At 39.5% G+C, this 13,820-nt stretch overlaps 2 protein-coding genes across 3 annotated transcripts in view; both read right to left on the reverse strand.

The window, feature by feature from the left end:
- The window catches only part of KCTD6 (potassium channel tetramerization domain containing 6), a 41,045-nt gene that overhangs the window by 18,972 nt on the left and 8,253 nt on the right, over positions 1-13,820 (reverse strand). The gene's annotated exons all lie outside the window — the stretch shown is intronic.
- Positions 1-13,820, reverse strand: part of PXK (PX domain containing serine/threonine kinase like) — a 111,420-nt gene that overhangs the window by 1,857 nt on the left and 95,743 nt on the right. The window lies entirely within an intron of this gene.

The following is a 13,820-nucleotide window of genomic DNA, read 5'->3' on the forward strand; positions in this document are numbered from 1 at the left end:
ATCAACACCCAGAACAAGAAACAAAACATCATCAGGACTCCAGAAGCCCCCTCAGGCCTCCTCCTCCGGCCCCTCCTGGCTGATCATTTCTTTTTCTCCTCCTCTTTTTTTTTTTTTTTTAAGATTTTATTTATTTATTCATGAGAGACACAGAGAGAGAGGCAGAGACACAGGCAAGAGGAAGAAGTAGGCTCCATGCAGGGAGCCTGAGGTGGGACTCAGGACCTCAGGACCTGAGGTGGGACTGAGGACCGCGGGATCACAACCTGAGCTGAAGGCAGATGCTCAACCACTGAGCCACCCAGGAGTCCCTCCTCCTCCTTCTTTGAGATATAATTTACAAACTATAGGATGTATTCATTCGAAATACACAGCATGATGAATTTGTCTAAATTCATAGAGATGTACAATCATCACCACCAGCCAGTCTCAGAATCCTTCCCATCATTCTAAAAACTTACCTGGTTCCTGCTCAAGGACAGTCCCCACTGTCCTTAAATGTTCATATAAGTAGAAGCACACAACAGTAAACATACCAGAGTAGTTTTTTATGTTATGACCGTTTTTTAATTCTAAAATATATAGACATAATTATGGCAAGATTAGTGTTTCCCAAGTGTGCCCCATGAAATAACTTTAGATGGTACATAGACAAGTATCTGAAATCTTAATTGTGGATTTTTTCTAAGATATATGAAAATAACTAGCACATCAAGCCACTGATGTCACAGACACTATTCCTAGATCTAGAACAGGTGTAAAAACTATTCAGTTTAAGGAACCATATTAGTAAGAACACAGATAGTAAATAGATAACACGGAAATTGTAAAGGTACATGCAAATGATTGACGCAAGTAAAATAGTGACCTCGATTAAGAAAGATAAATCATTTCTGTGAGCCCTGAAATTCTTTGCATATTAACCAAATACATAGCTTTAAAAAATTATTCAGAATTGTAAAGCCATTCAGGTGTTTTATTGATCATTCCAAAGTTTTAAAAAAGTAATCTCTATGGGACACCTGGGTGGCTCAGTGGTTGAGCATCTGCCTTTATCTAAAAAAAGTAATCTCTACACCCAACATGGGGCTTGAATTCATGACTCAGAGATCAAAAGTCCTGGTGAGCCAGCCAGGAACACTTATTCCAATATTTTTTATTCTTTGCCTTCTACGGCTAGATGCTAGATAAATGTTCATTTAGAGATTCCAGTCAAGCTGCTTTTTGTATTTACATCATAAATATTTTTTAAAGGAATCTGATGATTTAAACACAGTAACACACAGGAGAGTATAGTTATGTGTTCACATGCAGGAATTGCCCCAAAGCTTCTGGACTGGCAAGAACCAGAATTCAGAAAAAGGAGAGAAGGTGTGTTTGGATGATGAGGGATTCGGCCCAAGGGAGGGGGTAATTTAGATAGGCAGAGAAGATGGGAGGACAGTTCTAGCAAAAGCAGATCAGAGGCTGAGAAACAGCTGGAAAACCTGCATCCTTACCATCACCAGTGAGCCACTGAGTCAACCCTCACACCTTTGGATATATTTTCTTATTATTTATGCCAATTTGGGTCAGTATTTTCCTTGCAACTGAAAACATCCTATCGATATATTGTCACTAAGCTGCATTGTAAATATGAACTCCTAAATACATCTAAAAGCATTAGGGCACCTGACTGGCTCAGTTGACAGAGCATGTTAGCTCTTGATCTCAGGGTCTAGCTCTTGATCTCAGATCATGAGTTCAAGCCCTACATTGAGTGTAAAGCTTACTTAAAAACAAACAAACAAACAAACAAATAAGTAAAGGGATGGGATCCTTAAAGAGTTTTCAGAAAGATCTTAAGCTTAAATTGATAGAATACTCTAATGTGGTTGGTTTAATGAACAGAGATAGGACCTAGAAGTTGAGTAAGTGCCTACAATTACATACACTCTCAATATTGCAGAGGTACCTTTTATTATTTCTCCCTTTTTATGGACATTTTGTGGAGACTCAGAGAAGTGTGCAAACCAGCTCAGGTCACACAAATGGCAAGTATCTGAGCCAGGATTTTAAAAGCCAGGTTTGATTTAAAAGTCATGTCTGACTTGCCAAAACCCTACAGGGCATACCATCCTTGAATGAGTTTGGATGAGAACTAGGAAGTCAAAACAAAGGAAGAGTTGAAGGAGTCTCAGTAGGCAAACAAGTATAAGCAAGATTAGAAGGGGGTTTTTTTCTCTTTTTTTTAAGGTTTTATTTTATTTTTTAAGATTTTATTTATTTATTCATAGACACAGAGAGAGAGAGGCAGAGACACAGGCAGAGGGAGAAGCAGGCTCCATGTAGGGAGCCCGATGTGGGACTCGATCCCGGGTCTCCAGGATCACACCCCAGGCTGCAGGCGGCGCCAAACTGCTTGCTGTGCCACCAGGGCTGCCCAGGGTTTTTTTTTTTTTTTTTTTCTTTCTTCTTTTTTAAGTAAACTCTGTCCCCCAACATGGGGCTCGAACTCACAACCCCAAAATCAAGAGTAACATGTTCTACCAACTGAGCCAGCTAGTTGCCCCTGAAAGGTTTTTCTTATGTTTTTAGATAAGACAATGCTGCCAGCAATGTCTCACTTTTTCTGCCACATCTGAACCAGACATAAAAGTATTTGAAGATGCAAAATTCCTTATGAGATGTACAATTCAAACAAGTGTTTATTGAGCTGGAGTAACTGCTAGGTGCTGTTTTATAATCCCACTGAGAGAAGGGCTGGACTATGGTAAAATTCTGTACAAATAGAATTTTCAAATGCCACACTAGACTTACAGGTCTGACATTTTTTCAAAAGCATCTACGATGCACTGCTTATAAATAAGGATTTGAACTCTAATGTCAGAAGACCGAGATTCAAATCCCAGTTCTCCTACTACCTGCTATGTGACCTTGAGCAAGTTTCTTATCTCACTGACTCTTAGTTTTCTGATCTTTAAAATGGAAATAATAATAGTACTTATACTTAGTTCATGGGCACCTGGATGGCTCAGTTGGTTAAGCATCTGCCTTTGGCTCAGGTCATGATCTCAGGGTCCTGCGGTGGGGTGGGGTGGGGAGGGAGCCCTGCATCAGGCTCCCTGCTCAGTAAGTAGTCTGCTTCACCCTCTCCCTTTGCCTCTCTCCAACCGCCCCCCCCCCCGCCCGACTCCTGCCCGTGTTCTCTCTCTCTCTCTCCTAAATAAATAAATAATTTTAAAAATAGTATTTAATTCCAAAGGCAAGTATGCTGATTAAATCAGATAATGCTGGGTTCAGAACTTACTCAACAGAGGTTATAGAGATTATTACTTTTTGTCATTTTACTATTCCTTTTGAAAAAATAAATGTCTATAATCTCTCATTTTACAAACAAAGCTGGAGCGAAGGAAGAGCTGGCTGCCAGCCTGGATTATGCAGGAGGGTGTTAATCCATACTGTTGGTTCTTCCTGTATCTTCTTTTCTCCCTTCCTCCTATTAAAGAAAGGAGCTGATTCTAGGAATATTGACTGGAGTCTTGAAGCCTGTGGAAGGTGGGGCAGCCAGCCACTGGGACAATCTCAGAAAGATTCCTGGGGCACTATAATGTCAAGAAGGGAGCAGAGCATCCTGGAGCCACAGGGAAGAGGTGGACCCACTATTTGACTGATGACCCAGAGCCAGAGTCATCCCTGCCCATCACCTTGACCTTCCTTAAACCCTCAGCAGGGTGTGATATTCAATTTGGATGTGTTGCTAAGGAATGGGCAGTATATGCTCAGTAAAGACTGCAGTTAGGGGTTTTACACCAGCTAAGGAAGGGGAAGGCCTACACTGTGTGGAGTTCTACTCATCCACCTGAGTTGTAGACTGAGATTCATACGAACTACGGCAACAAGAATTCAGAGTGGCTCGTGCCCAGGACATTTGGGTGGACACAAGGTCCACAGATGCCAGCAAGGAATAGAAAAGAAGGTAAACCTATAATTGCCACTATAAGCCCATCATCTGTTGGCCAGCACGGTGGTGGCATCTGTCCAGAGGCCTTTGGTCTGGGTTTGAGCACAAACAAGGAAGCAAATGAGGGAGAGAAGGAAATAGAAACACCTGGCAGAAAACTGCCACCATTCACAGCCTTTCCCACCCAGTTCTTATTAAATCCAGAGATTTGGGTTTGCAGTTATGGTTTAGCAATTAAAGCTGTTATGTTGCAACACCTTTTTGGTTTTAAGTGGTGAAGGCATAAGGCCTGTGAATTTGTGAATTTGATACCACAGCCTTCTGTGCAAACAGGTGACTCACTCTGTCCCTCCCCAGGAATAGTTGAGGGGAGAGAAGGCAGCTCAGGTTTCACTATTAGCCCCCCAAGCCTCACTGTGAATGTCAGCTCTTTCCCAGAAGCAAATTGAACCACCAAATCTCTTTAAATCAGTGCTGACAGCCTAAACCCGACTTTATGAAGCTGCAGGCCACAGAGGAGGCCTCTGCTCCAGGGTTGCACAGTGTGGGGTGAGTGCCTCTGACTCAAATGAACCAGAGCCTAGACTTCACCACCTTAACATTTACATTCGGAGAGCCTGGGGAAATGGATCTTTGAGAGAGAACATTAACCTTTGCCATAGCAAAGTCTTGGCTGTCTTTGAGCCTCTCAGAAAAAATGGTACTCCTTATCTCCATTCTAGCCTTGAGTCGACTGGAAAGGTCAAGACAGGGGAGGAGCTCTGATGACAGTGAAATCTCAGGAAATCTTAGAGCTTATAAGGGACTGTAGTGACCATCTAAAGTCCACTCTGGCACTCAATGCATGAGTACACTCAAGCTGTAGAGGGGTTCAGTTAGAGAACTTTTGCAAAGTCACATTACTGGATGGTCAATGAACTGTGACTGGAATTCATGTTACCTGACTATTCATTCACTATAATGAACATCTGTTGGTTACTACATTTGACCCTTGAACAATGCATGGGTCAGCGGTACTGACTCCCACTTAGTTGTAAACCTGAGTATAAATTTGACTCCCCCCAAATTTAACTACTAATAGCCTACTGTTGACAGAAGCCTTAGTAGTAACAAAGTCAATCAATACATTGTGTTGTATAAATATAACATATATATACTATATTCGTGCAATAAAGCAAGCTACAGAAATGTTGAGAAAACACATTTACAGTATTGTACCGTAATTATAGAAAAAAAATCCATATGTAAGTGAAACTGAACCTGCACACACAGTAGATGCCCATGTTGTTCAAGGGTCAACTGTATTTGGAGACCTCTGTGGTTGTGTGAGTCACGGCAGAGAACAAGCTTCAAATTATCCTATGGAAGTCAGAGAGGCCTCCAAAATCCCTCTCCCACTTCCCGAAAGCAGGGAGATAAGCTAAGTTCAGCCAGTAGGACGCCCTATTATCAAGTCCAACCTGCCTATGACCGCCATGTTGGTTCTGCCCTAGGAACAGACTATTCTGAACAGAGCTATATGTCCTAATGATAAATTTACATGGTGAACAGTTCACTCATTGACCAGCTTGCATTATGAATAGTTTACCTAAAAGTCAAGCCTCTTTTGAATATTTTTGCATTCATCTGGCTGCTATGTTTTGGGTTTTTTTTTTTTTTTTTTTTTGCACCTTTTTGGGCATTTTTACAGATTACAAAATTTAATTTCCTCTAAGGGTTCTTCCCCTGCTAAATTTTGTATTGTGTGTGTGTGTGTGAGTTCTACACCCAATATGGGGCTCAAACTCATGACCTCAAGATCAAGAGTCACATGCTCTACTGACTGAGCCAGCCAGTCGGTAAATCTTGTATTTCTGATTAAACTTTTAAGAAATGTGTCACCTTTTATTTCTGATTAAGTATTTATGAAATGTCACCTTTCATAAACAATAAAATTGTTTATTGTTATGGGAGTCTTTTTTTCCTTTTTCTTTTTTTTACACTTTTATTTTTTTTCAAAGAGATTTTATTTTTTTATTCATGAGAGACAGAGAGAGAGAGAGAGAGAGAGGCAGAGACACAGGCAGAGGGAGAAGCAGGCTCCATGCCGAGAGCCCGATGTGGGACTCGATCCCGGGACTCCAGGACCGGGCCCTGGGCCAAATGCAGGCGCTAAACTGCTGAGCCACCCAGGGATCCCCTTGCATATGCCTTCTTTCTTGGTTCAGCCAGAGCAAACTTGTAGAAAGCTGCAGCCCCCAGGGATACAGTGAATGCTCCAACAAAATGAAATCACAGACACTTGGCCAGAAGGTCTCGTACCTGAGGTTTTGTCAAAACACTGGAAGTCACAGTGGTTATTCTCTCAACACCAGCCTCAAACCCAACATCCTTCCTGACACCTGAACACTATACATATGTTTTCTCTTTCAGTTGTGCTCCCTGAGGGCAGCACTTCTTTGTCCACTACCATGTCCTCAGCCAGCCTATAGCAGACACCCAATGGCCCTGTTAGCTGATACTGTTTATTATTTATCACCTCAAATGTAAAGGTAAGGAAATTCAGGTTCAAGAGTTGTTATTTGTCCAAAGACATCAGGAAGGGCAGCGTGATCCTAGAGCCTGCACTCTTCACACAGAAGAATGTGACCCCATCCGTGTATTCCAACAATGAAAGCCTGAGGGGTGGGGTGAAGGTGGACAGACTCAAAATTTTTAATGCTCTTTAGTGCTGGGGAACTGGGACCAGGGTGTATAGGTATAGAGGCCCCTGAAAGGGTATGGTTCTAAAACAACACTCTGGGGCCTCTACATGACTGTTAACGGGGGTAGAACATTCCAGAACAAGCCCAAGCTTCATGGGGAGCCTTGGGGCAGAATAGAAGCAGGAGTCAGAGGTCAGGGTGGCCTGTGCAAAATGTAGCTTTCTAATGAAAGGTTAGCTTGATGGCAAGGAAAGAATCATTCTGAAAACCTGACACAATAAACATGGGACTTTAAGGGCCAGCAGAGATTAGTTTTGACCTCTCTTTTCTTTCTTCACCTAATACATATTGAATTTATTTTCTCTAGAAATTAAGAGGGTCTCAGATTCTCGTGTGCCTTTGGCCTAGTGTCATATGCTAACAGTAGTCAATGACATTTTGTATAACAAGAAAACTGTGGTTGGGAATGTAAAATGGTACAGCACTCTGGAAAATAATTTGGCAGTTTCAAGAAAACCAAGCATACATTTATTCTACAACCTAGCAGTTGCAGTCCTGGGCATTTATCCCAGAGAAATGAAAACTTATGTTCACACAAAAACCTATACATGATTGTACATAGAAGCTTTATTTGTAATAACCTCAAACTGGAAACAGCCAAAATGTCCTACAACAGGTGAATGATTAAACCAACTGTGGTACACTCAGACTGTATGGAATAATATTTAACTGTAAAAAGAGCAAGCTACTGACACAGGCAACAACTTGGATGGATCTCAAGGGCATTGTGCTAAGTGGGAAAAAAAAAAAGACCAAAACCCTCCAATCTCCTGCTATATGATTCCATTTACATAAAATTCTCCAAATGACAACATTTTAGAAAAGGAGACCTGATTAGTAGTTACCAGGGGTTGGGAAGAGTGGGCGTGACTATACCAGGGTAGCACTAGGGAGATCTGTGTAGTGACAGAACAGTTCTGGTGGTTAATTCTACACAGGTGACAAAACAGCATATGCACATACTGTACCAATGTCAGTCTCCTGGTTTTGATACTATAGTTCCTGGAGCCATAACCATTGGAAGAAATTAGATGAAAAGTTCAAGGACCTCTCTGTACTATTTTGCAATTTCCTGTGAATATATAATTATTTCAAAATAGAAAGCTTTTTAAAAAGAAAATAAAATTGTGGTTGAAAGCATCACCAGACTTCTCAAATTTTCCTTCTATGCCATTGTGAAGAAACTCTAGTCAAATGGAAGGATGGATATGCCTCTCATAATAGAAGTCTTCTTTATTCCTTTTAAAGCATCGTAATATTCCATTTCATTTCTATACCATGTATATTTTTTCATCTAAACGCTGAGAATTTCCATCATGTGCTATTGTGAATAGTTGTTATAAATATTATTATAAATAGCTACCACAAATAACCTTATACATAAATTTCACTCATTTCTTTTATGACTATGTTTGCAGTACAAATTCTTTGAAGTGGTAAAGCTGGTTTTCTTAACTATGCTGTATTGCTATATTTACTCTGTATCTTAAGCAGCATATAAATTTTTTTCAAGAAGCTTCATTTCTGAAAATAGTTATTATGCACACATGCTTAATGGCAAAAGTTTTTAGTCTACCTCAAGTTGTACATATTCAACATTAATAAAACATTTCTATTTCACTAACTTAAGCTCGTCATTTACCTATTGGTGTTGATTTAAATACAGTTTTAAATTTTTAAAAGATTTTATTTATTTAGGGGTGCCTGGGTGGCTGAGTTGATTAAGTGGCTCCTTTCAGCTCAGATAATGATCCCAGGTCCTGGGATGGAGCCCATATGAGGCTCCCTGCTCAGTGGAGAGCCTGCTTCTCCCTCTCCCCCTGCTCCTCTCTCCTGCTCATAATCTCTTGCCCAAGCTCTCCCTCTCAACTAATAAGATTTTATTTATTAGAGAGAGAGTGTGTGCAAGGAAGAGAGCAAGCACAAATAGAGGAAAGGGATGAGGGAGACGGTGAAGCAGGCTTTCCCTGAGGAGGGAGGAAGCCCTCCCCCCAGCAGACCCCCACCTTCTCAACCCACCCCCCTCCCCATAGAGACAGGATCACAACCTGAGCCAAAGAAAAACGCTTAACTGAGCCACCTAGGCGTCCCTTAAATACATTTTAAAAAATATATTCTTTTAAAGTAATCTCTACACCAATGTGGGCTCAAACCCACAACCCCAAGATCAAGAGTTTCATGCTCTACTGACTGAGCCAGTCAGGGGCCCCAATTTAAATACATTTCTACAGTTATGCACTATTATAATACAGTTCATTTTCTACACAGATCCAGAGAAAATGTGAAATCTTGTCTACCTAAATATAACAACTACACAGAGAATAAGACTGGTGTTATTAATTCAGAGACATCTTCCAACCCAGTATTATAAATAGGTTCTAATGTATTAAACAAAATGGCTTTCCTTGAGCCAAGAAACATTTTTTTTAGTCTAGTCAAGCAATCAACATCAAAATGTTTGGGATGCTATGTAGTGCCTGGAAATGGGGTGTTGTATCCATCCTTTAAAAGTTCATGGTACAACGTGTGGGTGAAGGTTTCTGGGCAACCTTTCCCTCTTTCAGCCTTTGCTACTGCGAAGCCAAAATGTGGGCTCTTAGTCTGAGTTTTACAACCCACAGAAAATGTGGCTAAGGCCAGAGAACAGACGTATTTATACTTTTGGAGGTCCCACTTTTCATGAGTCACGTGGCTGCCCTGACACAGTGGCTTGGGGCCTTCCACGCCTCGCAGCCGCCAGTCGAGTGGACCGGGCGCCCTCTAGGGCTGGGCCTCGAGAGTACAATAGTCCCCGACACCTGGGACAGGGAATGGAATTCACCTGCATGGCTTTTCCTCCGCAGCTACGCTTATAAAGCTTCCAAAAAGGAAATTCTATCAATGCGGTACCAGAAACAACCCAACAGACCGATGTGTGTGAGTATGAGTGCGTGCATGCGTACACACTCATAAAATTCCCTTTAAAAACCTCTATAAAGGGGGCACCTGGGTGGCTCAGCGTTGAGCATCTGCCTTTGTTTGGCTCAGGTCATGATCCCGGGGTCCTGGAATCGAGTCCCGCATCAGGTTCCCCGTGGGGAGCCTGCTTCTCCTTCTGCCTAAGTCTCTGGGTCATGAATGAATGAATGAATGAATGAATGAATGAATGAAAGGGATTTTTTTTTTTTAAAGGATGCCTGGGTGGCTTGGCCGTTGAGCGTCAGCCTTTGACTCAGGGTGTGATCCCAGTGTCCCAGGATCGAGTCCCATACCAGGGTTCCTGCATGGCGCCTGTGTCTCTGCCCCTCTCTCTCTGTGTCTCTCATGAATAAATAAATAAAATCCTAAAATAAATAAATAAATAAATAAAAACCTCTAAAAAAGGAGAAGCAGGAAACCAGTAAAGGTGCTTGACTCCAAGGAGGGGAACCTCACTAGGACACAGGGATGGGTGGGACACTCACTTTCCCTTCTTCCCAAATTTATTATGAAAAACTTTAAAACATACAGGACAGTTGCAAGAATGCTGCAGTGAATTTCCACATGCACTTAGATGCCACAACTATTGTCATTTCTCATATGTGCTTTATCTCTATATTTATTTGCCTGAATTATATAGAGACCCACATGAAAAATTATCTCTTTAACAGACAATATATGAGGACTATCCCATGGAACCTACAAAAAAGTTTCTAGAAATAATAAATGAATTTAGCAAGGTTGCTAAATTCATAATGAAACATAATGAAAACATAATGAAAGCCATTGTATTTCAACATACTAGCAGTAAACAATTAGAAACTAAAAATTTTTTAAATAACATTTATAATAGCCTAAAAAGGACAGAAATACTTAGAAATAAATCCAATAAAATATGTGCGAGATCTGAATGCTGAAAACTACAAAAGTTCAATGAAAGAAATCAAAGCAAATGGAAGTAAATGGAGAGACACGCTGTGAACATGGTTGGAAAACTCAGTACAGTTAGGATATAAGTTCTTCCCAAAATGTTCTATAGGTTTATCACTATTCCAATCAAAATTCTATCAAGATATTTTTTGTAGATGCACATAAGCTGATTGTAAAACATTTTTGAAAAAGAAGAGTAATGTTGGAGGACTTACACTATTTGATTTTAAAAACTCTTACCCAGGTATGGTAATTAAGACAGTATAATACTGGAGGGATAAATATACAGAGCAATGGAACAGAATAGACAGTCTCCAGCTATAGACTCACTCAAAAGAGCCAAATGATTTATGCACAAAGGTGCAAAAGCAACTCAATGGAGAAAAGATGGTCTTTTTACCAAATGACTCAAATGCAAATGGACACCATATACAAAAAAAGAAACTCAGTACCTAAACCTCATACCTTCAAGAAAAATTAACTCAAAATGGATCATAGATCGACATGTAAAACTATAAAACTTTAAAAGGAAACATCAAAGAAAATCTTTGCAATCTGGTGTTAGGCAAAGAATTCTTAGATAAGAAACGAAAACGTGGTGATGCCTGGGTGGCTCAGTGGTTTATCGTCTTGCCTTTGGCCCAGGGCATGATCCTGGAGTCCTGGGATTGAGTCCCACATCGGGCTCCCTGCCTCTCTCTCTGGGTCTCTCATGAATAAATAAATAAAATCTTAAAAACAAAAACAAAAACAAAAAACATTAAAAAAAAAAAAAGAAACCAAAATGTGACCCATAAAAGAAAAATTTGGTACATTGATTTCTTCAAAATTTACTTTTGAAATTTACTTCTTTATTTACTTTTTCTCTACAAAGGCATTGTTAAGAAAATGAAAGGATATGTTACAGAGGTTGAGAAAATATTTGCAAGTTAGATATTCACAACACAGAACTTGTATCCAGAATATACACATTATGTAATATATATATCTCAACTGTAAGAAAATTTCAAATGACCTAATAAAAAATGGGCAAAGGATTTAAACAGGCATTTCACCAAAAAATGACACACAAATGGCCAATAAGTATTGAAGAGATGCTCAACATCATCAGCCATTAGGGAAATGCAAAATAAAACCATGATAATATCAGTACACACCTAACAGAAAGGCAAAAAAGCAAAAAGAACAAATGATAATATCAATTGTTGGTGAGGATATGGAGCAGGTGGAACTCTCATATACTGTTGGTGAGAATACAAAATGTACAGCCACTCCAGAAGACAGTTTGAAAATTTCTTAAAAGTTGAATAGACATACCATATGACCCAGCAATCCCAAACCCACACCACAGAGAAATACAAACATATGTTTACACAAAACTTTGTAAAAAATTTTTTTTGTATTAGCTCTATTCAACATGGCCAAAAACTAAGAACAATTCAAATGTCCTTCAACAAGTAAATGGATAAAGCAACTGTAGTGCATGCATACAATAGGGTACTACTCATCAAGAACAAAGAGTGAACTATTGATACATATGACAACTTGGATGAATCTCAAATGTATTATGTGAGTGAAAGAAGTCAGTCTCAAAAAGTTATATACTGTATGAATTCATTTATATAACATTGTGGATAAGATTAAGAGTATTGCGACAGAAACACAAATTAGTGTTTATCAGGGATGAGAGGAGGGAGTGGGCTTTATGAGGACAGTAGGAGGGAGTTTTGGGGGTCATAGGATGGTTCTGTATCCTCAATGTGGTTGTCAGCTTCAAAACTCAGAGCTGGATACACACACACACACACACACACACACACAATGTTTCTGTATGCTCACTTAAAAATATATTTTTAAAAAGCTAACCTTCATGTAAAGAAAATGAGATACAGACATAAGTGCTATTACACACAAATGGTCCTTCTCTGTAAATACACAGAAGGAATGAGTCATAGTGGCTGCTAAGGTAGGGGAAGGAAGCAAGGTAACCAAAGTGCGGGGAGGGGAGGGCAATTTATACCTTTCTGTACTTGAATTTTTTTCCCACAATGAAATAAGTTTCCTACTAAAAATATTTTTAAGATTCAAAATAAAATATAAAACATAAACGCATATGGATATATGGGAAAGAAATATGTAAAAATGATATTTTGATCACAATTGAGATTTATTATAAAACTTCCTTTTATTTTTTATCTCATGTTAAGCTACTGCACATTATCCTTTCCAGGCATTTTTCTTTTTCTTTTTTTTTATATTTTATTTATTTATTTGAGAGAAAGACAGAGATAGTAACAGAGAGCATGAGCAGGGAGGAAAGGGAGAAGCAAGCTCCCCGCCAAGCAGGGAGCACCATGCAGGGCTGTCCCAGGATCATGACTTGAGCCAAAGGCACTCACCCAACTGACTGAGCCACCCAGGTGCCCCTCCAAATATTTTTCTATGCATACATATTATTAGGTAAAGTTTGGATTATATTTCAAACTATTTTTATTCTGCTTTTTTTTACTTGATGCCACTTCATAAACACTTTTGCATATTATTTTATTCTTTAAAAATAGAATTTTGGGGTATCCCTGGGTGACTCAGTAGTTCAGCGCCTGCCTTTGGCCCAGGGCATGATCCTGGAGTCCTGGGATCGAGTCCTGCATTGGGCTCCCGGCATGGAGCCTGCTTCTCCCTCTGCCTGTGTCTCTGCCTCTCTCTCTCTCTTTCTCTATGTCTACCATGAATAAATAAATAAAATCTTTAAAAAAATAAAAATAGAATTTTTTAAGCATTGTGCAGTGGCAATGAGGTTTATTGTAATTATTGCTAATTGAAAAAACAGAATTTTAGTTTTATGCAATAATTCAATATCTGGATATATCCTAATTTATCTAATCATTTTCCCAGATACTTACATAGTTGAGAAACTGTCCTACTATATGGACCTTTTCACATAAATTAATCAGAAGCAATCAAGATTTAAGATGATAAATCCTTACAAGTAGAATAACTAGGCCAAAGGAATATGTATATAATATGTAAACACATTTATTTCCATGTATCAATATTTTTTTTGAAAGGTCTTGAGATCAACTAACACACTGCTTTCCAGAAACACTGGAACAATTAATACTGTGTAGGAGTTCCGTTTCCTTGAACCTTTACAAGTATTGGGTAAACTTTGTTAAATCTTTAAGGAATTTGAAGGGCCAAGAAATGGGGGTCTCATCGGTGCTTCAATTTCTATTCCTTTGGGT

This window comes from Canis lupus, chromosome 20 (assembly GCF_011100685.1).
Source record: "Canis lupus familiaris isolate Mischka breed German Shepherd chromosome 20, alternate assembly UU_Cfam_GSD_1.0, whole genome shotgun sequence".
NCBI classification, from domain to species: Eukaryota; Metazoa; Chordata; class Mammalia; order Carnivora; family Canidae; genus Canis; species Canis lupus.